This window comes from Rana temporaria, chromosome 4, assembly GCF_905171775.1.
Source record: "Rana temporaria chromosome 4, aRanTem1.1, whole genome shotgun sequence".
NCBI classification, from domain to species: domain Eukaryota; kingdom Metazoa; phylum Chordata; class Amphibia; order Anura; family Ranidae; genus Rana; species Rana temporaria.
In genome coordinates, this window is record NC_053492.1 from 94,197,253 (window position 1) to 94,222,935 (window position 25,683).

A 25,683-nucleotide genomic window follows, 5' to 3' on the forward strand; every position below is an offset into this window, starting at 1 on the left:
CATCCACCTAAACTGACAGGCTGAGCAAGGAGAGTATTAATCAGAGAAGCAGCCAAGAAGCCCATGGTAACTCTGGAGGAACTGCAGAGAGCCACAGCTCAGGTGGGAGAATCTGTCCACAGGACAAACATTAGTCGTGCACTCCATAAATCTGGCCTTTGTGGAAGAGTGGCAAGAAGAAAGCCATAAACATACAGTCAGATGTACAATGGAGTGGTTTAGATCAAAGCATATTCATGTGTTAGAATTTCCCAGTCAAAGTCTAGATCTAAATCCAATTGAGAATCTGTGACAAGACTTGAAAATTGCTATTCACAGATGTTCTCCATCCAATCTGACAGAGCTTGAGCTATTTTGCAGAGAAGAGTGGGCAAAAATGTTGCTCTCTAGATGTGCAAAGCTGGTAGAGACACACGCCCAAAAGACTTGCAGCTGTAATTGCAGTGAAAGGTGGTTCTACAAAGTATTGACTAGACACTGCAGATAGATAGATAGATACATTTAAGATAAGACGATCATCAGTCAAGCAGATATTAGAGATAAACACACTCTTTGGCCCCGTACACACGGGAGGATTTATCCGCGGATACGGTCCAGCGGACCGTTTCCACGGATAAATCCTCTCGAGGATTTGCGTGGATTTTGATGCGATGGAGTGTACTCACCATCGAAACGAAATCCGCGCTGAAATCCTCTGGCGATGACGTGTCGCGCCGTCGCCGCGATGATGAGGCGGCGACGTGCGCGACGCAGTCATATAAGGAATTCCACGCATGCGTCGAATCATTACGACGCATGCGGGGGATCCCTTTGGACGGATTGATCCGGTGAGTCTGTACAGACCAGCGGATCAATCCGTTGGGATGGATTCCAGCGGATAGATTTGAAGACATGTCTTCAAATATTTATCTGCTGGAAATCCATCGCATGGGAGAAAAATCCGTGGAAACAGATCCGCTGGATTGTACACACCATAGAATCTATCCGCTGAAACCCATTCGCTGGGATTTTTCAGCGGATGGATTCTATCGTGTGTATGGGGCCTTACTGTTTAAAGGGGTTGTAAAGGTAGAAGTTTTTTTTTTATCTTAATGCATTCTACGAATGCCTTCTGAATGGACACGTGGAGCTGTGACTCAGCTTTGGTGCCCCCATAGCAAGCTGCTTGCTGTGGGGGCACTCAACAGAAGGGAGGGGCCAGGAGCACAAAAGAGGGACTCGACAAGAGGATCCGGGCTGCTCTGTGAAAATCCACTGCAACAGAGCAGGTAAGTATAACATGTTTGTTATTTTTATAAGAAAAAAACAAGACTTTGCAATCACTGTAATTTTTATTGGCTCTCACTGCTGTCAATCATAGCCAGTGAGCCAATGAGAAGAAAGAGGGGTTGAGGCTAAACTGCGGCTGTGGGTGAATGGACATGCAGAGCCGTGGCTCTAGAATGAGCTTGCTTGGGTGCACTCAGCAGGAGGGAGAGGTCAGGAGTGACGGTGGGCGACCCGAGAAGAGGAGCACTGGGGCAGCTCTATGCAAAATAACTGCACAGAGTAGGTAAGTATAAAATATTTTTTATTTTAAAAATAAAATATGAAAGCCTTAAATATTACTTTAAACACTTTCAAGCCTCGTACACATGACGGGTTTTCCCGGCAGGAAAACTGCCAGGAGAGCATTTGCCTGGGAATCCCGGCCATGTGTATGCTCCCTAGCAGTTTTCCCGACAGGAAAACTGCCCTGGATAGAAGAAGATCCTGGACTGCCGCACTCATTAAAACGATGTCTTTATTGTACAAATAAAATCCAAAAAACAACCAAAGCAATACAGTCAAAATGTAGTGAACAACAGGAAAAAGGTGTCTGACATGTTTCACATCATGTGATGCTTACTCATAGATGCCCCGGGAAAAATAGAGGACCTGCTCTCTATTTTCCCGTCGGGATTCCTGGCAGAGTGTTTCCTGCCGAGAAAACTCGTCTGTATGCTTACCTATTCCATTGAAAACCCGTGCATGCTCGATAACAGTTCAACATATGTGCGGTAGCATACAAGTTTACTGTGGGGTGTAGCAAGATGGCGGCGACGGCATCAAATGTAACAAGTGCAGGCTCGTCGTAGTCGATGACGTCACCGCGTTCTTGCCATTCAAAAGAACGGTGGTTCTTTTGAATGGCCGTCTGTATGCACGGCAATCTTGCCAGGAATCCTGTCGGGAAAACCAACATTTTTTTCCTGACGGGATTCCTGGCCATGTGTACAGGGCTTTATTAATTTCAAGGCAACTTAAAATGGGAAACTTTTTTGTCCTTGGTTGCCACCCTTTAAAGACACTTCTTGCCTACGTGTACTCCACACAGGGTTGTATGGCATCTCTCAGGGCAGGTTTCCTTGTGGTGATACGGCAGACAATGCAGGAGAACAATTGGGAGACTTGTTGTCACTCTATAAATTCATAACAGCAGTGTCTGGCCAAGAGCACTTGTGACAGTATCACCGGGCATTATTTAAATGGGGAAACCCCCCAGCTCCTAAAATGAAGGTTTTGCAGTTTGGGATACTTTAAGTACCAACAGGTGAAGCATAATGTTGCTTTGAGATCCTTCTTGGTTCACTCACTTTACTGACATCATTATAAAATTCTCTGTTTGAAAAATATGGATCACATTGTGCCAGAGTATACTAAGAAGAATATAGCAATCATAAAATGGCAAATCTTATCATTAAAAGCTACCATCATTAGAAGCAATAAACATGCTACACAATTTTACAGGCCAAATGAGCATATACAGACAGTTTATAAAGTTTATGGCAATAACCTTGCATGGCCAAAATCAAAGCTTGATCACATATACTTTAAGAAGTACAATTAACTATGTCCTCTCTATGAGACATTCTGAGATTCTTAAACAATTACAAGGGCAGCATGGATTACTGGAGAGAAATGACTCTGAGAGTATTTAAGGTTCAAAGAGAAGTATGAGACATGTTTCTGCCTTCTGTCAAGTGCACATCAAAATGTTATTCCTGGGGGAATATTTGTGGTTGACTTAAGAATGCTGCTTTCATGCCTGTTACGGGGCAGTCTGGATCTAATCACTAAGGTGGTACAGGATGTCTTATTCACGTATAGATTTCATTTCAGTTTATTTTACTCTACTTTATACCTAAACTGTTTTTATAATCAATTTGCAGTAAGCTTATTTGCTGTAGGCCCAAATGTCACCATTTGACATATCTCTTAAAAGACTATAATATGGATATTAGCTGTTATTTTTAGAGAAGTCACACATTTTAAACTGTCAGTCATACAGAACATAACTACATTATATTCATCTACTAACACGTTTTGTGTCTTCGAAGAAAAAAAAATTGATCTTTATGCTGCCATTTTTGACACACTATTATATGGCAGCGCTTTTGAAAATACATTTAGTTACAGCCAAGCAACCCATTTTATTTGAGAGCAGTTAGTATTTCTTCTGCTTTTTCAGCCTTTAACAAGCTTTGTCTCTATTTTTAAGCCAAAGAAAACGTTATCCATCCATGGAGATAGAATTAGATACAATGGCTGCTTTCTGAGCTCTTTTTCTTAAAGCGGGGGTTCACCCTGTTAAAAAAAAAAAAAATGTTTTTTTTTTATTATTCCATTACTTTCGGCATCGTAGCGCGAGCTACGGTATGCCGGTCCTAAATTTTTAATCCCCGTACTCACTGTGCTATCGTTGATTGAAGAATCTGGGGAATGGGCGTTCCTATGGTGAGAGAAGGTGATTGACGGCCGGCCCTGGCACGTCACGCTTCTCCGGAAATAGCCGAAATAGGCTTGGCTATTCACGGCGCCTGCGCATAGCCTGTGCGCAGGCGCTGTGAATAGCCGAGACCTACTCCGGCTGTCTTCGGGGAGCGTGACGTGCCAGAGCCGGCCGTCAATCATCCTCCCTCTCCATAGGCACGCCCATTCCCCGCGGGAGTCGGATTCTTCAATCAACAATAGCACAGTGAGTACGGGGATTAAAAATTTAAGACCGGCATACCGTAGCTCGCGCTACGATGCCGAAAGTAATGGAATAATGAGGTGAAGGAGGGTGAACTACCGCTTTAAGAAAAAAAAAAATACAAAATAGTTTTTTGCTTAATAAAATAAAATTCATGTATTGTTGATCATTATTCTATGTTGTTGTTAATGGAGCGAACATATGTATCTTCCACACTGTTCTACAGACCAGTCAGGAGCCAATCAATTAATGTGCTGACAAAAAGCGTGGTAATAGGAAAAGAAAACAGAGTAACAGAGAGACAAGCTCATCACTGTGCTGCTCCTCCTTTTACTGTCTAGTCACAGGCTGCAGCAGGTCTAGAAAGACCCAGACTCTGAGGAAGTAGGTTGTTTCATGGTTACTTATGTACTGAATTTCAGTGCTGGCACCTCTCCTGTCTCCAGCAGCTGCAGACACTTCATGGTTTTCCCATGTCTAATTAAATTTCAGCAGAAAACATTGTTCTCACCTGAGCACAAATTGAGTAAAATTGTTACCTGAGAATACCTGTCTTACCTGACTTTCCTGGGCTACCCTAAGTTATAAACTTTATTTTAAACACTACCCCAATCTATCAAAGCTACTCTGTGTTACAATGAACTATACACTACAGTTTAGATGCAGTCACATTCGCAGCCTTGCTGACCAGCAACTATCGCAAACTTTGCGGCATCTGTGCTGCACTTGTAGCCCCACGGCACCTCCAGTGCACCTGTCACCTCTGCTGCAGCCACAGTTTAGGTTTCTGCTGGGCCACCTCAGCACCCTTTGTCTACACAGCCATTACAGTCTTCACTTTTGAGTAATTTATGCTCTTGATCCATCGACCCCCCATGACAGACCTTCTCTAAACTGGAGTCCATTATTGTCCCCTCTCATTTTCTGGCAGTGACCTCTGTCACAAAAACCCAAATTTTCAAGGAAAAACCCTTGTTTCACCAAATCTTAGAACCAAAATCTCTCATTGGGCTCGCAGTTCCAAACTGGATGGTAATCAGGGGGTCCTCAGAAGTGAAAAGTGCATTAATGACTTTGTGACAGCTTGTACCACCTGTACCTAGACAAAAATCAATGTTCATGCGCCAGTGGGTCCTTCAACTCTTTAAGCTCCAAAATAACTCTGTGAACCTTTCTCCATGGACTTCATCAGGGATCTTCCATCCTCCAATGGCTGCATAGTCATTTGGGTTGCGTTCTACAGTTTCTATAAAATGGCACACTTTGTGCCCCTTACCCGCAACCTCCTAGAATCACACTTGCTTCCAGCTGCAAAGTCCTCCATGCCTCTCTCATGTTCCAATTTCTTGTTAGCCAGCACCTACCCTCATCCACATCTGTAAGTACCTTTTGAGTGACCTGTGGCATACTCCAAACTGCTGTGAGAAGGTCTCTGATGGCACAGCGACTACCTTTTAGACTCTACTCTCAGGGAAAGCAGCTTCATTGAGAAGCCGATTGTGACAGGTTGAATGATGTTAGTCATCAAACCAAGGACATCTAATGGCAAAAAATGAAGGCCCGGATTCACAGACATCGGCGCATATTTATGCCGACGTAGCGTATCGAATATACGCTACGCCGACGCATCGTAGAGCGGCTAGCACAGTATTCACAAAGCACTCGCTCCCAAATCTACGCTGGGTTCCCTCGGCATAAGTGGAAGTGCTAATGAGGCGTGACCCCATGTAAATGATGGGCCGAGCGCCATCAAGATACGAATAACGTACGGCGCATGCGCCATCCCATGGACGTATCCCAGTGCGCATGCTCAGAATCACGTTGAAACAACTGCCTAAGATACATCGAATCACTGCCTACGACATGAACGTAACCTAAGCCCAGCCCTATTCACGTACTACTATGTAAACAACGTAAAATAGACGGCTGTTCCCTGGTCCATACCTTTGCATGAGTTGCGCCTCATAGATGGGAATAACTTTACGCCGGACGTAAGCCTTACGCAAACCGCGTATATCATGCACCGTGCGCAACAACGTTCGTGAATCGACGTATCTCCCTCATTTGCATATTTGCAATGAGGCGTCCACCGTAAATATGCACCCACGATACGCCAGCGTAGGAAAGTTACGTCGGTCGGGTGAAGCCTATTTTCAGGCGTATCTAGTTCTGTGGGCACGGCGCATAGATACGACGGCGCACATTTACAATTACACGGCGTATCTCGATATACTTCGGCGTAAGTGCTTTGTGAATCCGGGCCAAAGTCTTTTGTTGTGAAAATCTCCCTATTGATGGTAACATCATTAGCAAAAGACAGTTTTTTTTTTTTTACTGGACTATTCACTTTTGTCTTGTCAACTGTTATTGGAGTTCTGTTTTAAAGTGATTGTAAAGGTTGAATGTTTTTTACCTTCATGAACGTAAAAAAAACTTCTGTGTGTTGCTCCACCCAGAGCCCTCCTAATACTCACATGAACCCCCTCTCGATCCAGCGATGTGCAGGATAGACTCAGCTGTCCCGGGACTCCCTCTCCTCATTGACTGAGATAGCGACGGCCTCTATTGGCTCCCACTGCTGTCAATCAAAGTTCGTGATCAGGCTGCTCTGTGTAAAACCAATGCACAGGAGTGGACCCATTGCAGGAGTGATGAGCGCACATAGGTGAGACGCCTGGTCTCCAGCCCGCTCCAGGATGATCACCCATGCCTGATTACTGCCGCCCCGCAGCTTACCTATTCCCATCCCCCTCCTGCCGAGGTATGGTTAGCTGCATGCAACGAACATCCTGTAAGCAATGCTATGAGTCTTGCAGACTTACCGAACTCCACAGGGTGAGGTGACTCTCCAGGGAGGAAAGATCCTGTGTGAGAGGTACTTGGAAACCCGCAGTTGACAGAGTTGTAGAGCTGGGGGGACCATGGAAGATTGTGAAAAAGCCCAGAGAGTGCCGACAGCGCATACCAAGGGAGCTGCAGTCCGGAGCCTGCAATGTAAAAGTCTGCAGTGATTTCACCTCCCCTTCCCTGAAGACGGCAGCGGGTGCCTGCTGCCTGTTTTGGTGGATTGTAGCTCCGTTGTTTCTGTCTAATCGTATGACTGTGGTGGCTTGTGAGAGTAGCCAGGAAGCTGGAAGCCCGGAACAGCGTGGAGCCAAGTGAAGGGGATCTGACGGCGGCAAAGGAACACCTTCATAAAGGGCAGAGGCAGACGGCAGAGTGGCACGCAGGACACCGAAGGTAGGACTGAGAAAATAAAGGTATATAACTCTGAGCACAGCCCAAGGAGTTGGTAGATACTCCGTTTCTGTAAATGGCTGTAAAACTAGTAAAATCTGAAGTACCTGCAAAAACGGGCAAAGAACAGAGCAATAAGGGGGGTGAGTTTGCTTCCCATTAAAAATGCATAAATAGAGCTGAATATTGCCTGTTGGATGTTGGACTGTTTTTTTTTTTTTTTAAAACCGGGGGGGGGGGGGCAACAGTTTTTTTTTTTTTTTTTTGCCCAATCTACATAACCTGCCTAATCTGCCTAAACTGTAAACTGCCTAAATTGTCTAACCTGCTTATCTGCTTAAACTGCCTAACCCGTTTAAACTGCCTAATTTGCCTAAACTTCCTAACTTGCCTACTGCCTAAACTGTACAAACTGCCTAACCTGCCTATTCTGCTTTAATGGTTAACTGCCAGTTGCCTGGGAGTAATAGTTTACTAAACAGAGCAAAGAGAGCCTGCACATTGCTCGTGGAGATAGTAAATACTACTACTATAAGATATGTAACTATTTGGGAACTTTTATGACTTTATGAGCAGAAGGCAAACTGATAAGAGACTCTATATTGTCTACAGGCCGTCAGACATGCCGTCAGACTGCACAGAAGCTGGCGGGAGGATACGATGGGGGGGGAAAAGGCTAGCCCAGGATGAAGAGGCACTCAGGGAGAATGGTGATCCCTGGGGGTGGAAGAGGAAGGCATGGAAGTGGGAGGGAAAGAGCAGACCCCTATAGAAATGGAGTTTCAGGCAATGCCCCAAGTAGACCAGTACCCCAGTCCAGAGCAAAGTGGGGTGTAGCATTTCCTCAGACCAAAGGGTCTAGAATCGGACATTAGAGAACTTCTAAAGTCCCCTACCCACCAAAAAAGATATCCAGCAATTAATTTCTGCTGTAGAGCTATCGTGTCAGCAAGCAGTTGAGGGCCTGAGAGAGGAAACCTGCGTTTTAGGACACAGAATAGAGGCAATTAGAAAATGGTCAGGATGGAGTGACTCAAAACAGTGGCCAAGTTGCAGGAGACTGTGAGACAGCAAGAAGAGACCCTAAATCTTTTTCAGACCAATTGGACGATCACGAAAACAGGGGCTGCAGACAAAATATCTGCATAAATGAATACTGGAAGCAGTCCAAACATCGGAATTGCTACCCACTATTCAACAATTATTTCGACAAATATTGGGGGACTCTGCACGGAGAATATAGAGATTGACAGGGTTCACCGCATACCATCATATGCCATTTTAAATGCAGAAAGATCAAGAGACATTGGCCCAGATTCACGTAGAACTGCGTATCTTTGTGCGGGTGTAACGATCCTATTTACGTTACGCCTTCGCAACTTTGACAGGCAAGGTGGCGTATTCTCAAACCAAAGTTGCGGTGGGGTAGCGTAAATAGGCCCGGCGTAAGCCCGGCTAATTCAAATGTGGTAGATGTGGGCGCGTGTTATGTTAATTTTATGTGGCCCCACGTAAATGACGCTTTTTACGAATGGTGCATGCGCCATCTGTGAAAGTATCCCAGTGCGCATGCTCCAAATTAACCTGCAAGAAGCCAATGCTTTCGATGTGAACGTAAATGACGCCCAGCCCTATTCGCGAACGACTTACGCAAACGACGTAAAATTTTCAAATTCGACGCAGAGAACGACGTCCATACTTAACATTGGTACGCCTCATCTACGCCTCATATAGCAGGGGTAACTTTACACCGGGAAAAGCCTAACGTAAACGGCATATCTGTACTGCATCAGCCGGGCGTACGTTCGTGAATTGGCGTATCTAGCTGATTTAAATATTTCTATGCGTAAATCAGCGTACACGCCCCTAGCGGCCAGCGTAAATATGCAGTTAAGATACGACGCGTAAGAGACTTACGCCGTCGGATCTAATACAAATCTATGCGGAACTGATTCTAAGAATCAGGAGCAAAGATACGACGGCTCGGACTCAGAGTTACGACAGTGTATCTTGAGATACGCCGGCGTAACTCGTACGTGAATCCGGGCCATTGTGTGCAAAATGCATAGATTTACAGATAAAGGGATTAATTATAAGAACAGCAGCTGGCCAAACCGGAAATTGAGTTTGAGGGAATGTAGTGTCCCTTTACCCGGATTTGTCACGTAGGACTTTAATGCAGAGGCGGGCGGTCCGACTGGTGTGAATTCTGGTCAACCCCCCCCTTTTTTTTGGGGGGGGGGGAGATGGGTGAACCCCTTTTTTTCTCCACTTACCCCCTTTTTTTCCTCACCCATAATACCTTTTTTTTTGAGTGGTGGGTGGAAAGGAAGCCCCACTAGAGGACTTGTTTCAGGTTCAAATCTTAGCTATATGTTTGAGATATGTGTTCGAGGTATAGGCTGAGTAAGCAGGTACTCAGGAGGGGCCTTAGGTTTATGGACACTGGTGACATGGGTGAAATGGGGTTTTATTTTTGTAGGGGAACAATGTGGAAAGTGGTGGTGGGGGTGGGTAAAAGAGAGGGGTAGTAGGAGTATTTAAAGGGCGGGGGAAGGGGGAGAAGGGGGGGATTGTGTGAGGAAACTCTTTTTTTGGGGGGGGGGGGTAAGGGTCTCCCCTTTTTTTTTTTTTTTTTTTTAGGATACCCTAGTTGAGTATAAAGATGAAGGTTTTTACACATGGGAGGAGGTATGAGGGGTCTAGGGGGGAAAGGGGGAAGGGGAATAAGGATTTATTTTATTTTTTTTCTTTGGAAGGAGGGCGGAGGGAAAAGAAAGGGAATGGTGTAGCAGCAATTTAGGATGAAAAGAGGTGGGGGGTTTTTTTTTGGGGGGGGGGTGCTTGACTTGGACTTAGGTGGTAAACGTTTCACATGTATGCAACATATATGTTATAATATGCTAAATATATAAACAGATGTGATGTACAGGTGCCCCCGGGGGGTTTCAGATATTTTGAGAAATTTGGGGGGTGAAGGGGGGTGGGAGAGGGGGGGAAGGATTTGTTTGTTTATACTGTTTATACTCTTCTCCTTATTTTTTCGGAGTTAACTTTAAAAGGGGGAAATCAGGATTATTATAAGGGGGAGGATGTGGGAGAGATATAGGTGTGAAGAGAGATCGAAAGACCCCTGGGGGGGGTGAAGTACATATTGTTTTAGTGTAAAGAGAGATCTGACAGGTAGGAAAGGTCTGATAAAAGAGACTAGGAAATCTGCAGTAAAGCAGAAAGAAGGAGAGGGCGGGGTGGAGATGATATCCCCACAACGAGTCCTCTCCCGAGTAGAGGGGGGAGGGGGGAGGGAAGGGAATGTGTGTGTTTTTTTTTTGCTTTTTTGTTTTGCAGGACCTGGCTCTCTCTACTCTCCCCACCCTGGGTCTCCATCCCGTCTTAAAGGGGGGGCTCGATAGAGGAGTTTGACAAGTAGAGTGGAGTTTGACAAGCAGGGAAAATGACAAGTAGAATAAAGATTATCTCATATAATGTGAGAGGTCTTGGTTCAAGTGGTAAGAGGGCATCTTTGGCACGAACTGCGCCACATGAGGGCAGAGATCATTTTCTTGCAGGAGACGCACTTTGTGGCAGGGACGACCCCTCGTATGGCCCGTTTTCCTTATAACCAGTGGTTCCATGTGCCTTCACCTATCCCTAGGGCAAGAGGAGTGACCATAGCAATACACAAACAGTGCCCCTGGATAAATATAGAAACACAGGAAGATCTGGAGGGCAGGTTTCTTTTTGTTAAGGGCAAGATCCAGGGTCAGTATTATACTTTAGCTACACTCTATGCCCCTAATAGTATTACAGTTACATTTTTAATAAAGACTTTGGACAGTTTAGAAACATTTAAAAAAAGGTTTATTGATTATGGGAGGGGATTTTAATATCACCCTGGACCCTAGTTTAGACACCTCAGCAGGGAAAACCGTTACGACGTTACGAGCATTAAAATGTGTGAAAAAACGCCTCCGCTCCATGCACTTGGTGGACAGTTGAAGAGTGCTGCATGGGCGAGAGAGGAACTACAGCTACTATTCCAAGACACATAATACCTACTCAAGGATTGATATGTTATTGATCGATCAATATTATTTTGGTTTATATAGATTCCTCATCTATTGAATCAATCACCATATCAGACCATGCCTCAATATGTCTATCGGAGAACCCGGTACCAATGGGGAGTATGGAAAGAACATGGAGATTGAATGAATCCATCTTGGATGATAAAAGGAATGTGGAGTCCCTCTATCGTACATTAGTACAGTACTTTGAGATTAATGTGTCAGAAGGGGTATCGGATCAAGTTGTATGGGAGGCCCACAAGGCCGGTATCCGAGGGGAGTTAATTTCTATGAGAGCGCATATTAAAAGGGAGAGACAAAAATAGATGGTTACACTCTTGGATGAAATACACAAAACGGAAATTAAACACAAGGTCCATCTGAGGATAGAAGAGGCCCAGAAACTAGAAAAGTTGAGAATAGATTTAAAACAATTATTGGATCGAAAAGTTCAAAACAAACAGAGATACTTCGCCCAACGGTTCTATGAACAGGGGAATAAGAGTGGGAAATTATTGGCCAGACAATTAAAGAAACAATAGGAACAACGTCATGTACATACCATTAAAACAGGAAACTAGCAAATTATAGACTCTCAAGCAATAGCAGCGGAATTTCACCGCTTTTATTCCTCTTTGAATAATATAGAACAGGCCTCCGGAGGGGCAGCAGAGGGAGATCAGAAGGACAGGATTCGGGAATATATAGTTGCCTCAGGGTTGAAGGCTATTCCGTTAGAGGCCCAGGAGGAGATAGAAAGGATAATTTCCACAGAGGAGTTGGAGGGAGTGATCTCGGCGTCAAGCCTGGGCAAAAGCCCAGGACCTGATGGTTTAACAAATACGTACTATAAGAAGTTTAAATCCTACTGGCTCCTCTCTGCAGATATGTTAATTTGGTCTCGAAGTCTAAACCTCTGTCGGCAGAGGCCTTACTGGCCTATGTGACAGTTCTCCCAAAAGAGGGGAAAAATCCCCAAAAATATGCCAGTTACAGGCCCATCTCTCCCTTGAATTCCGACGTGAAGCTCCTGTCTAATATCCTGGCCCTAAGGCTGCAGGAGCATATAGATAAAGTGATTCATTTGGACCAAACCGGGTTCATGAAAGGTCGGGAGGCAAGAGATAATATGATCCGGGCCCTCCAGGTAATGCACTGGATGCATAAAGGACCAAAACAGATACCAAGTGTAGTGATCTCAATGGACGCGGAAAAAGCATTCGACAGAGTAGGATGGGGGTTCATGGTCGGAGTTCTGAGGGAGAAGGGTCCTGAAGGAAAGGATGATGGGTTGGGTGATGGCATTGTATGCGGATCCTAGAGCAAGGGTCAAAGTGAATGGGAGAATATGAGATTATTTTGAGATATGAATGAATGAATGAAAAACTTATAAAGCGCGGCGCATGCGAACTGAATCGCTTCTGGGCGCTAGTTGTTCGTGTCTCATGACATCAAAAGAGCAGAGTTTTGATTCGTCTTCTGAAAGTCAGGTGGTTTTCCTCCAACCGAATGCTGGTTGGTAAAGCGTTCCATAGTCTAGGACCCTGAAAAGCAAACCTTCTTTCTCCTTTGGACTTGTATTTGGTTTTTGGTACCCTGACCAGATTTTGGTCGGTGGATCGCAGAACGCGATTCGAATATGGAACGGGACGGGGCAAGGATGCCCTCTGTCACCATTGTTATTTGCATTGGTGTTGGAACCATTCCTATGTACAATCAGGGGAAATAGGAAGATCAAGGGAATAGAAATTGGGTCAACGATACATAAGATTTCAGCATATGCAGATGATTTACTACTGTATCTTTCCTCACCCCAGGAATCCATGAAGGAATTGATGCAAGAAATAGAGAAATTTGGTCTGTTATCGAATTTTAAAATAAACATTGAAAAGTCGGTGGCAATGCCAATTCATGTATCTCTGGGGTTGAGGAAGAAGTTGCAGAGAGCTTTTCCGTTTGTATGGCGCCTGGACTCCCTATAATATCTGGGGACTCATATAACTCCAGACGTAAAACGATTATATGACTTAAATTATGGACCCTTAGTTGTTTTGATAGTAGAAGGTCTAAAGAAATGGAGAGGTAATACCTTGACGTGGTTTGGTAGGGTAAGTGTGCTTAAAATGAACGTCATCACTAGGCTCATCTACGTCTTGCATGCCATTCCCATATCTCTCCCACAGACATTTTTTAGGCAAATAAGGAGGGCTCCGACTTTTGTGTGGGGAGATAAACACCCCAGACTGGCATACGAGATGTTGAGGAGACCAAAGGGGGAGGGAGGGCTAGGCCTCCCGGATATCGGGATATACTATCGGGCCATGGCGCTGGTCCGGATCATGAATTGGTGCCATGATTCAAATAGTAAAACATGGGTACCACTTGAGAAAACATTGACAGGTAGGAATTTGGCGGGAGCGCCATGGATTCCAGCAGCCTATAGGGGATTATCGGAGTACGTATCCCCCCTGACTAAAACAACACTTACAATATGGGATAGAATAAACAAGACGGGAAGGTTTTCTCCCCCGATATCACCCATAATGCCCCTAGAAGGGTTCCCTTGCTTTCCCCCGGGAGAGGAGAGGGGTAGTTTCGGGTGTTGGGGTAGGAAGTGGAGGGGAAACTGTGCAGGAGTGGCACCACAAGGGAAACTACTGCCATTGGGAGACCTGATAAAGAATCTGGGGGAAGTATCAATGGCAGAGTGGAAATACGGTCAGTTGAAGGATTTATTTAACAAATGGAAACACCAGATCAGACCTGCAAACCCCCTGACCACTTTTGAAGAAGGGTGTGTCAACTTATCAGAACCGGGTCACATGTTATCCCAAATGTATAAGTTGGTATTTTGTGCCCAAGGCCACACAACCCCTTACTACATTTGGGAATGGGAAAAGGAGCTGGGCCATAATTTTACGACAGAACAATTGGACAGATTGATGGAGACAACACACCACTCCTCAATAAGATCTTATGTACAAGAGATGTCCTATAAATTTCTCACTAGATGGTACCTCACACCTACTCGACTGGCAGAGATGTATCCATCGAGAGATGCCAAATGTTGGAGGGGGTGTAACCAGAGGGGCTCATTTCTCCACTTATGGTGGTATTGTCCCAAGATTAAAACATTTTGGGAGGAGAAAACACACTGGATAAAAAAGTTAACACTTAGATCTATAGAACCCTTCCCAAAACATTTCCCCTTTCATGGGATGCCGGCTTCTATTAAATTTTATAAGAGAAGCGTTACTCCACATTTGCTAAATGCAGCTAAGGCACTAATCCCTAGATACTGGAAGCAATCTACGTGCCCCACGATAGGGGAAAGGAAAAGGGAGGTGGAGAAGATTATGGAAACAGAGAGATGGGTACATACGGTGAGAGACCAACAGGACAAATTCAAAGATACATGGGCAGGGTGGATATATTACGCTCCTGAGGTGGTGATGGATTGATCTAGGAGTTGGAGGGGGAGAGGAGAGCCAGGTAACTATATATTTTTTTATTTTGGGGGGGGCGTTCGAGTGGGTAAGTGTAGCCTCGCCCAATCCCGGGGAAGTGCGTTGGAGGGAGGAATGGAGCCATGGAATGGGAAGGGGTAGAAAGATAATCCCCTTTTTTTTCTTTATTTCATAGAGAGTATTGACATTTGTAGAAGAAAATAATAAGTATTAAAAAAGAGTAAAATAAAATAACACATAAAGGGAGGTAGGAAGGGAAGGATTGGGGGGAGGGGGGGAAGGCTGGGAAAGAAACACAATAGGGAATTTAATAACATGGGTAGAGGAAACACATGATAAGGAGCAATTTAGCTCCTTTCAAAACTTAAAAGCACCAAAGAGGGGTGTGGAGTGAGGAGCGAGTGGGGTGCCCCTTTTTCTTATTTTTTTTTCTCTTTTTCGTTTTTTTTTTTTTTCGTTTTTCGAGGGTGGGGAAGAAAGTAGGGGAGGTCCATGGCCAAATAGGAAAAATAAATAAAAGAAGAGTATGGATTTAGAGCAACCCAAAGGGAAAGAGCAAGGAGGGCTACACGGGAAAGGAAAAAAAAAGGTTTATATTTTATAGTAAGAAATGTCTAGGATGTATATCTGTAGTGTCTTTTTTTTTTTTAACTGGTCAAATAAAAAAATGAAGAAAAAAAAAAACAAAACAATGCACAGAGCATGTAAGTAGACATGTGCAATTTGTTCCGGTCTGAATACAGATTCCGACAAATTTTTGATACATCCGAAGCTCTGAATTAAATAGTAATGAAAAATAACAAATTGTGTTCAAATCCGTCAAAATGAGTTTAGTTTATTTCTTTTCTAATGAGTACCAACTGTTCAGAATGATTAGAATTCAGGTTGGTTGAAAAACAATTGACCAATTTGAATTCTGTGTGAAGAAATAGCTAGTTGTTAAGCAGTGGGCCGGGAATCCAACCGCCCACGTCCTTAACAACCATGAGTCATCATCTGTCAGCGGGCTTATTCACTGACAGATGAACGTAAAGAAAAGCATGCCAGCAATAGAATAATGTTACAAAAAATGGTGTCTGTTATGGATTTTAAGGGGAACCCCACGCCAAAATCCATAAGGAATTTTTTTTATTGTTTCACGTAAAGTGGGAACCCGACTTTAAGTGAAACAATAAAAATTAAAAAATGCTTTAAATATAGTGCCTGGGGGGGTTCCCTTAGTCTGCCTGTAAAGTGGTGTATCTCTAGGATTTCTAAAGAAAAACCAAAAAGGAGTCAAATCCCATTTAAAATGACTCGTGGTTACAATTGCCGTCCAGGCTATTTAAAAGAAAAGAAAGGAAAAAACGGCACGGGGTTCCCCCCTGTCCATACCAGACCCTTATCTGACGAGCGAGCACCCCCTCCTGAACCATACCAGGCCACATGCCCTCAACATAGGGGGGTGTATGCCTTGGGGCACCTTGTTCTCATGTTGATTGGGGTCTGTAGGCGGGGGGGCTTATCGGAATCTGAAAGCCCCTTTAACAAGGGGGCCCCCAGATACCAGCAACCACGTATGTGAATGAGTATGGGGTACATAGTACCCCTACCTATTCGCCAAAAAAGTGTTAAAAATAATAAAAACAAGAGACACATTTTTGACAAATCATTTATTAAAAAATAAAAAATAGTGTCCCTCGATGTAAATCCATCTCGAAAAAAAATGCACTGCCTACTGGAAGACCTCCTGCCAAATGCCTGCTCTGCGCTTTGACATTTCTTACATAAATAAGGGGCGATGCCACCTGGCTATGTCACCCGGGGGCACCGACCCCTTCTGATGTCGCAGACTGGTGCATGTTGGGTTTGTGACGTCAGAAGAGGATGGGCCACCGGGTGATGTACCCAGGTGGCCCACCCCTCACCTGTATATGAAATGTCAAAGCGCAGAAGAGGCATTCAGCAAGAGGCCTCCCAGGAGGTAGAGCATTTTAGATTTTTTTTTCTTGTCCCCGAGCAGTGTGATTGACAAAGGATTTACATTGAGGGACACTATTTTTTTTTAATAAAGGAGTTGTTTTTATTACTTTTTGTACACTTTTTTGGTGAATGGGTAGGGGAACTATGCAAGGGGAGGGACCTCTCGCCATTTTTTTTATTTTTCTATTTTTGGGCAATGGCGGTATTCTTTTCTTTACATTCATCTGTCAGTGGGGAAGTCCGCTGACAGATAATGAGTCATGGCTGTTAAGGACATGGGCGGTCGGCACCAGGCCTGCATTTATCTGCTGTTGCTGCAGTTTATCCTTGCCTTAGTTTCCATAAATCGGCTTGTTGAATGTTTGGAGGAACAAAGCTCCAAGCTGGTCATGGAAATATGAAGGTGCATGCTCCTGCATACTAATGACTTCAAATTATTCTAAAGATCTATGCAAGGCTGCTTTAAGATAAGGTTTGGCTAGATACAGTTTTACTTTATGGTTGTGTAGTCCATACACATGTAGGCAGTGTTTTTAATAACTTTTAAAAGTAAGTGCTCATTTATACTTTTATATAGTCTGGAGTGTCTCTATTAATTTATGATATATAAGTATCTTTCGTTGAGGAGATAGGACTGAAAATAAAATAAGAGAGATAACATACTACTTGATTTTCTTTTTTCTTTAAATTTTGTTCCTTTTTTTTCCTAAATTGGTTTCTGCCTGGCCTCTTAGTACATGACCTCTCATTGCAGCATTGATATTTGTACACTAGAGCATTGTTACATCAGTTAGGACCACTGAGGACCTCATGAATCAAACCGCTTGTGATTACACATGGCTTGACCTCACTAGATGTAACAGCTGCTTGTGTGGCTGAGTTAATGAGCTTTTTAATGTTAAATTAACTATCGAGTAAAAAAGGGGAGGATTTGAGTTAAAAAAAAATCTACGTTTTTTACAGCAATAATAAAACTATCTCAGGTGTTATGCTATTTCCTGACTTTTCATTGCTTGACGTGTCAGAACATTGCTTCGTAAAATAAATCAGTCAAAAAGATTGTACAAGTAATTCTCAAAGCATAGTTTGTCACCAAGTAAGTATCGATTGGTTGCTTTCTGAGTCAAGTGCAAATCAACATGATTGATGGGGCTCAGCTGACATGCAGGATCTGCAGGGACTCTGAGTTCAGATCATTTCTGACCATTCACATACAATAGCTCTAGTACTAGGAAATATTTCTATAAAAGAATACTCTTACTGATACAGCTAAAAAAAATTGGAAGGGTCCTTTTTTATGAAAACTTGTGAAATTAAGACAAAACAAAAGAAGAAAAAAAAAATATATATATATATATATATATATATATATATATATATATATTTCTCTATATCACCTTCAAATTATGGATTGTGTTAATGTACCTTTTGTGTCTTAAGGTGTGCTGTGTGAAAGCATCCTTTTCATATTTCTTACCCTTTTATTTAATGCTTCTCACTCTAAAGTTCTGTATGTGCTTTGTGAGGAGCTGCATTGCGGGTGCATTGACCCCTAGTTGACAGTGCTTTGGTATGACACTAGTGCACAGAAGGGTGGTAACCTGTTAAAATTAGTTTTGAGTATACTTCTGTATCACTACTCCCATAGGAGCTGCAGGAACTACTTGTCCAGGTCTTCTCAACTTCAAGCCCTGCAGCCAGGCACACAACAGGCTCATTCAGTCTAGGAGATGTTGTTTTTGTTGTTTTCGTTTTTGGAGAATTTGGATAGGGATGAGCGAAGTGGTGGGTTACTCGGAGAATAAGAACTATGGGCCAGATTCACATACCTCGGCGCATCTTTATGCGGGTGTAGCGTATCGAATATACGCTACGCCGACGCTGCGCAGAGCGGCGAGCACAGTATTCACCAAAGAAATGCTCCCAACGTTGCGCCGGCGTAACGTAAATTCATAGGCGTAAGCCGGCCTAATTCAAAGTAGGTGGAAGTGGGCGTGATCTATTTAAATGAACCGTGACCCCATGCAAATGATGGGCTGAACGAACGGCGCATGCGCTGTCCCGTGGACGCTTCTCAATGCGCATGCTCAGAATCACGTCGGAACGAAGGCCTAAGATACGTCGAATCACTGTCTACGACGTGAACGTTACCTATGCCCAGCCCTATTCACGTACTACGTAAACGACGTAAAATACGACGGCTGTGTTCCCTGGTGCATTGATGCTGCTGACTTACACCTGCTTTATGAGGCATAACTTTACGCCAGACGTACGACTTACGTAAACCGCATATATTACTGCGACGGGCGCAAGTACGTTCGTGAATCGGCGTATCTCAATCATTTGCATATTCGAAGCGTAAATCAATGGGAGCGCCCCTTGTGGCCAGCGTAAATATGAGACAGCGCCACCACCCCCACACCACTGCCCATTATCTCTGTATCCTCTAGGGGATCACATTTTTGGGGGGGCTGCAGTCTAACTACAATTACAATTTTATTTTATTTTTATTCTGGAATGTTTGAATCTTAATATTGTTACATATTTCCAACTAGTGTTTCCTAAGCGCGGATATTTGCCTTTTATTTCAGCGTAAATATGCGCCCACGATACGACGGCGTAGGAAACTTACGTTGGTCGGATGAAGCATAATTTCAGGCGTATCTTGCTTTCAAAGTCAGGCGCATAGATACGACGGCGCATCTGTGCACTTACGCGGCGTATTTCGACATACGTCGGCGTAAGTGCTTTGAGAATCCGGCCCTATGTATAAATGAGGAATGAATCTTCCTTTTAGCTTAAGTAATAGTGGTAGAGCCATTAGAGCAGTGATTCTCAACCTGGGGGTTGGGACCCCCTCGGGGGTCGACTGCCGATTTGTCAGGGGTCACCGAATCCTAGGCTGTTCCTTAAGCCCGCACCACTCTCCCAGCATTTTTATGGCTGTCCAGCAGGGCTGTCCCTGGAGCCCGTAGCCACCCAACTGGGCTGTTCCTGGAGCCCACAACTGCCCACTCAGCCTCTTTGCAGCTGCCCATTCAGTTTATGGCATGGTTGGGGGATAGAGACAAGAGGTCAGCTGACTGGTGAGGAATGTGAAGTGGGAGAGGCTGGAGGAGACCCTAGCTCCTGATTTTAGAATACGTGTCACTGCTGCTACTACAGTTCTCAGATCAGCAGATGACCTTGATCAAGAGCACCTAAGTTGGCTTATCAGAACTCCCCCAGAATTGCAGCTCATGCCAACTTCCTGCCAGCACTGCCACTCATCCCATTCCCCCCACCACCCCACCAAGGAGTAAGAGAAGGAATACAAATAGAGGATACATGGAAGGGAGAGCAACAGAGGGGGAGGAACAAAGAAAAAGGGAGAGAAAAAACAAGAGAGACGGCTAGAGAGAGGGATGGGGGAAAAAACAAGACATTAGGATAGAGAGAGATAAAAGGGAAATAAAGGAGAACAAAGCAAGAGTGGTACATCCTAAAAAGTACCATAAGGGGTTTTAATACCGTACGAGTAGAAGGGACTCTGGGAGCACTAAATATCTGTGGGTTAGGGGTGCAAATTGTCTTGCCTTGGGTGCTGACAACCCACGCTACGGAAATGTTACTTTTAGGGGTCCACACAACTTTGGAAATTTTATCAAGTGGTCCTGGCACTAGAAAGGTTGAGAACCACTGCATTAGAGCAAAGTCACTTTTTTTCCTTTAGAAATGTCATTTTGTGATTGATTGATTGATTTTAATATTCCTTTACAGCGCCACATACACCCTGAAGGGTGTGTCTAAGCGCTGGAAGGAGGTCCGCTGGTCTATTCTGGACCAAAAAGCAATCCAAGAGAAAAAAGAAAAAGACTTCGTAGACGAACTGATGGCTCGTGTACATAAAAGAAAGAGAAACCATATAAAATATCAACAATAAAAACAAACGGTAGCAAGGGGGTTTGGAGTGAGGGGGACATACGGTGAGGGGAGGAGGGGCCAGGTCAGTTTAATAGGCGTGGTCATAATCAACTTGCCCCAAAGAGGAAGGTTTTCAGAGCCTTTCTGAAGGTAATAAGAACAGTGGACTTCCTCAAAGGCAACGGGAGAAGGTTCCAAAGCGAGGCGGCTCTGGCTCTGAAGGATCGACCACCGAACGAAATCAACCTTACTAGAGGGATGACAGCAAAGTCCTGATCGGCCGATCTCAGTGCCCTGGGGGGGTGGTAATGTATGGCCATGTTATTAATGAACAGTGGGCCATGTTGTTTGAAGGCCCTGAACATAACACACAAAGCCTTGAATTCGATCCTCCTTGCGCATGGGAGCCAATGAAATTGTCTGAGAACGGGTGATATATGGTCCCATCTTGAGGTCCCCGTAATCAACCTAGCTGCGGGGACTGTTCTAAAAACGGGAAAAATTTGCTACTTTACAGGCATACTATAGACACCCCCCAGGTACAAAATTTAAAGGAATATTTCACTTTTATTGTTTCACTTTAAGTATTATTAAAATCACTGCTCCAGAAAAACGGCAGTTATTATAACTTTTTTTGCATTGATACATGTCTCCTGGGGCAGGACCCAGGTCCCCAAAGACTTTCTATGACAATACCATGCATATAAGCCTTTAAAATTAGCACTTTTGATTTTTCATGTTAGCATTCCATAAACTTTTACGTGGTTCCGTGGCTTTCGAATTTTCACTGTTTGCCCATCCCTACATAACTGTACATTAAAGCAGGGTTCCAACCACAATTAGCATTTTTTAAATGTATGTCCTTTCATCATGCGTTTTTATAATATAAATCCGGTCACTTACTATTTTACAATCTGCCGCCGCTCCGCATAATTATTCAAAAAAGATTGTTTATAAAACTATGTCCACACCGTTGTCATTTTACTTGTGGGCATTGTGAAGCCCACAAGCACTTACTTCCTGGAAGTCTTGGATGGGAAGTTATAATTGGGTAGCGCACTGCATCCTGGGAAATGATGACACACATTTCCCAGGAGCATTAGAGGGAGATGATGTCAGAATCCTAGGTTATTCCAAAGGCAGATTTCGTGGGACTGCATAGCAACAGGCATTTCCAGATGAGTAAAACATTATTTTTTTCTTTTTTTCTTTTTTAGGTCTAATGAGCACAATAATGAAAAAAATTTGGGGGATGGAAACTCCACTTTAACTATGGACCAGAACAGTTTTTACATTTTTGTTATGGGTCTGTTTATTTAAGAAAAACTGTAATTTCCTAAGATATCAAAGGAACACATATATACATTTATGCCTCGTACACACGACCGGGTTTTCCGACGGGAAAACTGGGAGGAGAGCTTTTGGCTGGGAAAACCAGCTCTCTTTTTTCCCATCAGGATTCCCGAATGACTTTTTTCCCAGTAAGAGGTGCTGTGATTGGCATTTGGAAGCAATGGAAACAAGCCCTAAGTGTTCTGTACCTACTGGCTGTGGAGAGCAGTGTCCTCAAGATGATACAGTTTGATGAATTAGTTCAAGATTAGTTCAATTGCAACGTTTGCCTTTTCCCCCTCATTGCACAGTTGACAATATAGGGAGGTGTGTTGCAGTGACAAGCTAAAGAAAGGCAAATGATTAGTATTCTGTGTCATGAGTATATGGTATTTTATTTATTCCTCTGTCTTTGAAAAAAGCCATGTTATTTATCTTATAGTACAAGTATCTTATTCTATCCTTTAAAACACCCTTTCATTATACATACGGTATAAGCTTGTCAAGGGGTTTCATAGCCTCTAGGAGACCTACCCAACTTTGGTCCAACTTAAAACACTACACATTTTCTACATGGATCCAATCTATTCATCCAGTTAAATATTCTTCAGCAGATTAATTGCGGCATATACAGTAAGCAAACACACTTACTACACCCCAGTGCTGACGTATCCAAATCTCTTAGAGCAGCTTCCTCGAACTTCCAGCTGCTGATTTTGTGCACTCAGTAGTAAGTTACAAGGGACAGTGCAGCTATCCATCAATTGGCTTTGAAGAGGGAGGAGAAGGAAGCAGGGGAGTGTCTTAACATGGAACAGAGACCATAGAGAATACCTTAAAGGGGTTGTAAAGGTCAATGACGGCCACCCCAGCCCCCCGTTTTACTTACCTGAGCCCGTTCACCTGCCCTGTGCGTCCCCCAGCGTCCTCTTCTCCACGGAATCTGGCCATTGATTGGCTAGATTGGATAGATTGATAGCAGCGCAGCCATTGGCTCACGCTGCTGTCAATCACATCCAATGACGCGGCCCACCGGGGGGCATAGTTGAGTGTTACAGTCGGCGGCTATAGCTGTCGGCTGTATCACGGGAGCGCTCTTGCGGGGAGGAGCCAAGACAGCCACCGAGGTACCCCAGAAGACGAGGATTGGGCCACTCTGTGCAAAATTAACTGCACAGTGGAGGTAAGTATAACATGTTTTTTATTTAACTTAAGGCTTTAGAACCACTATGTTTCAGTATGGAATTCTTAAGGAATATTTTTAAAGTTTTTTTTTATATTTTGACAGGTTTACCTCCATAAAAAAGATATCCAGTGTGATTTCTCCACCAGTTTTCCCTTTATGTTTTTTATACATCATCTTTTTATTGAAAAAAAATAGTAAAAAGGAACAGTATAGTGCTGAAGTTATGTAGAATAAGCAAACACCACTTAGAAACACAGTTATTGAGGTTAAATAGATTCAAAACATTTTTGTCATTATAATTTTAGTTTATTAGGGCAAATTATAGAATAAAATGATACATTTTTTTATCTACAGTAACACGATTCTAATAATATATATATATTTTTAGTTTTGTTACTTTTTTGTCTATGAGTTGCATAAAAAATATAATCTTTGCAAGACAATATCACCACAAGAAATTCTTGTTTGTCCTAAAAAAAAACGATATTGCCTCGTACACACGCTCGGGATTTCCGATGGGAAAAAAGTCTGTTTAGTGTGTTTTTTTTATTGACACTTTTTCCCCCATGTGAATGGGTAGGGGTACGATGTACCCCATAGTCATTCACATAGGGTGGGGGGCCAGATCTGGGGGCCCCCTTATTAAAGGGGGCTCCCAGATTCCAATAAGCCCCCCGCCCGCAGACCCTGACAACCAACGGCCATGGTTGTCGGGAAGAGGCCCTTGTCCTCATCAACATGGGGACAAGGTGCTTTGGGGTGGAGGGCGCAAGCACCAACCCCCCCATGACCGAAGGGTCTATTATCATCCTGGGGGAACCTCACGCAATTAGTTTTTTAATTTTCGCGGGGTTCCCCTCCAAGATTCTCTGCACACGAGTCGCCCCGCAAGTTGGATCATCTTGATCCGACTTCTGGTGCGACCTCTATTCAAATCAATGGGCTCCCATAGGGAACCATTGATTTTGAATAGAAAAAGAAAAAAGCAGCTGAAAGCTAGCGCAGTGAAACGTGCATTGAGTTTAATGCAAAACGCTGAAAAAAACTCGTTAAAAACGCTGTTTTTTTTCCGGGCGTCTGTACTAGCTTTACTGCCCATTTTTTTTAAATGTCCGTGGACATGAGGCCTTAAGGTTTACGGGCATTTTATGATCCTCTGTAATGGGGGGTCATCTCCATCTGGTAAGGAGATATCTATTTTCATGTGGTGGTGGAATTCACTTGCGGAATTGGTGGATGGATCCTATGATTAAGCCCTTAGTTATGAACACTGCTGGACTTTATTTATGAACTGCTGAGCTATGACTATGCTGAGCTTTTAGCGCAATTCTATTTTTTATATTTCTAAATCTGGCACTGCCTGGGGCAAGCCACAGGCCATTGCAAACTTATGCCATTGCCAGAGTGTGTGGCATATCAATGTGGTCAGTGGAATTTTTTTGCAGGAGAGTGACATCACAGTTCACTGTCATAGATCACTCCACTCCCTTAAAGCGGAGTTCCACCCAAAAGTGGAACTTCCGCTTAATCCACTCCTCGCCCCCCTTACATGCCACATTTAGCATGTCGTTTTTTTGGGGGGGAGTGGGGGCTTCAGGAGGAGTGGGACTTCCTGTCCCACTTCCTCCTTCCGCTGAGGGGCTGCTAAGGCGATACGTCATATCGCCTTTTGGCAGCCTCTCCCTGTAGGCGATCGCCTGTCCAATCAGATGGCGCTGCGCTGCTCGCGCATGCGCAGTGGGTGCCCAGCCGTGAAGCTGAAAGCTGTCACAGCCGGGTGCCCACACTTAGAATGAAGACGCCGGCCGCAGAGGGGGGGAGAGGAGCGGAGCCCCATCCGGCTCATCGCTGGAACGTGGAGCAGGTGAGTGTATGTTTATTAAAAGCCAGAAGCTACACTTTTTGTAGCTGCTGACTTTTAATAAACATTAACAATGACTGGAACACCCCTTTAAGCCCTGTACACACGATCGGTTTGTCTGATGAAAACAGACCGATGCAGGGCCGGCGCTCCCACTAGGCGAATTAGGCAGCCGCCTAGAGCGCACTGCCGCCAGGGAGCGCTGCCCCAGCTGCTGGGTCCCCTACAGAAGATCAGTTCCTCAGCTGATGGTAACTGATGCGGAGTGTAGCGGAAAAGCTCTATATGGCTGACTGCAGAGTGACTAGGCAGGGAGATGAAGCAGACAGATCTTCCCCTTCGCCGGACTAAGCCAGGGGTGACCATGCTAATGTCCAGTAGGCAGCAGCAGGTGTCAGCTCTCTGCCCGCCCCGCCTCCCTCCCTGGGTGATGTGCAACCATTGGAGGAGCAGGGCGGGCGGTATTGTGCACAGACAACCAGAATGGATCCACCTAGGCCCAGACTGGCCACACGATGGGCCGAGGCCGCAAAGCCACTTGTCCTGGAGGAGTGTGAAGCCCAAAGCAAAGCTGCTCCTGCAGCTTACCCAGCCTCTCTGCGGCCTGCCGCCGGAGCTCGGGGTGGAGCCGTGCGTGACTGGTAAGTGGTAATACTAACTACTGCCGCCCGCTG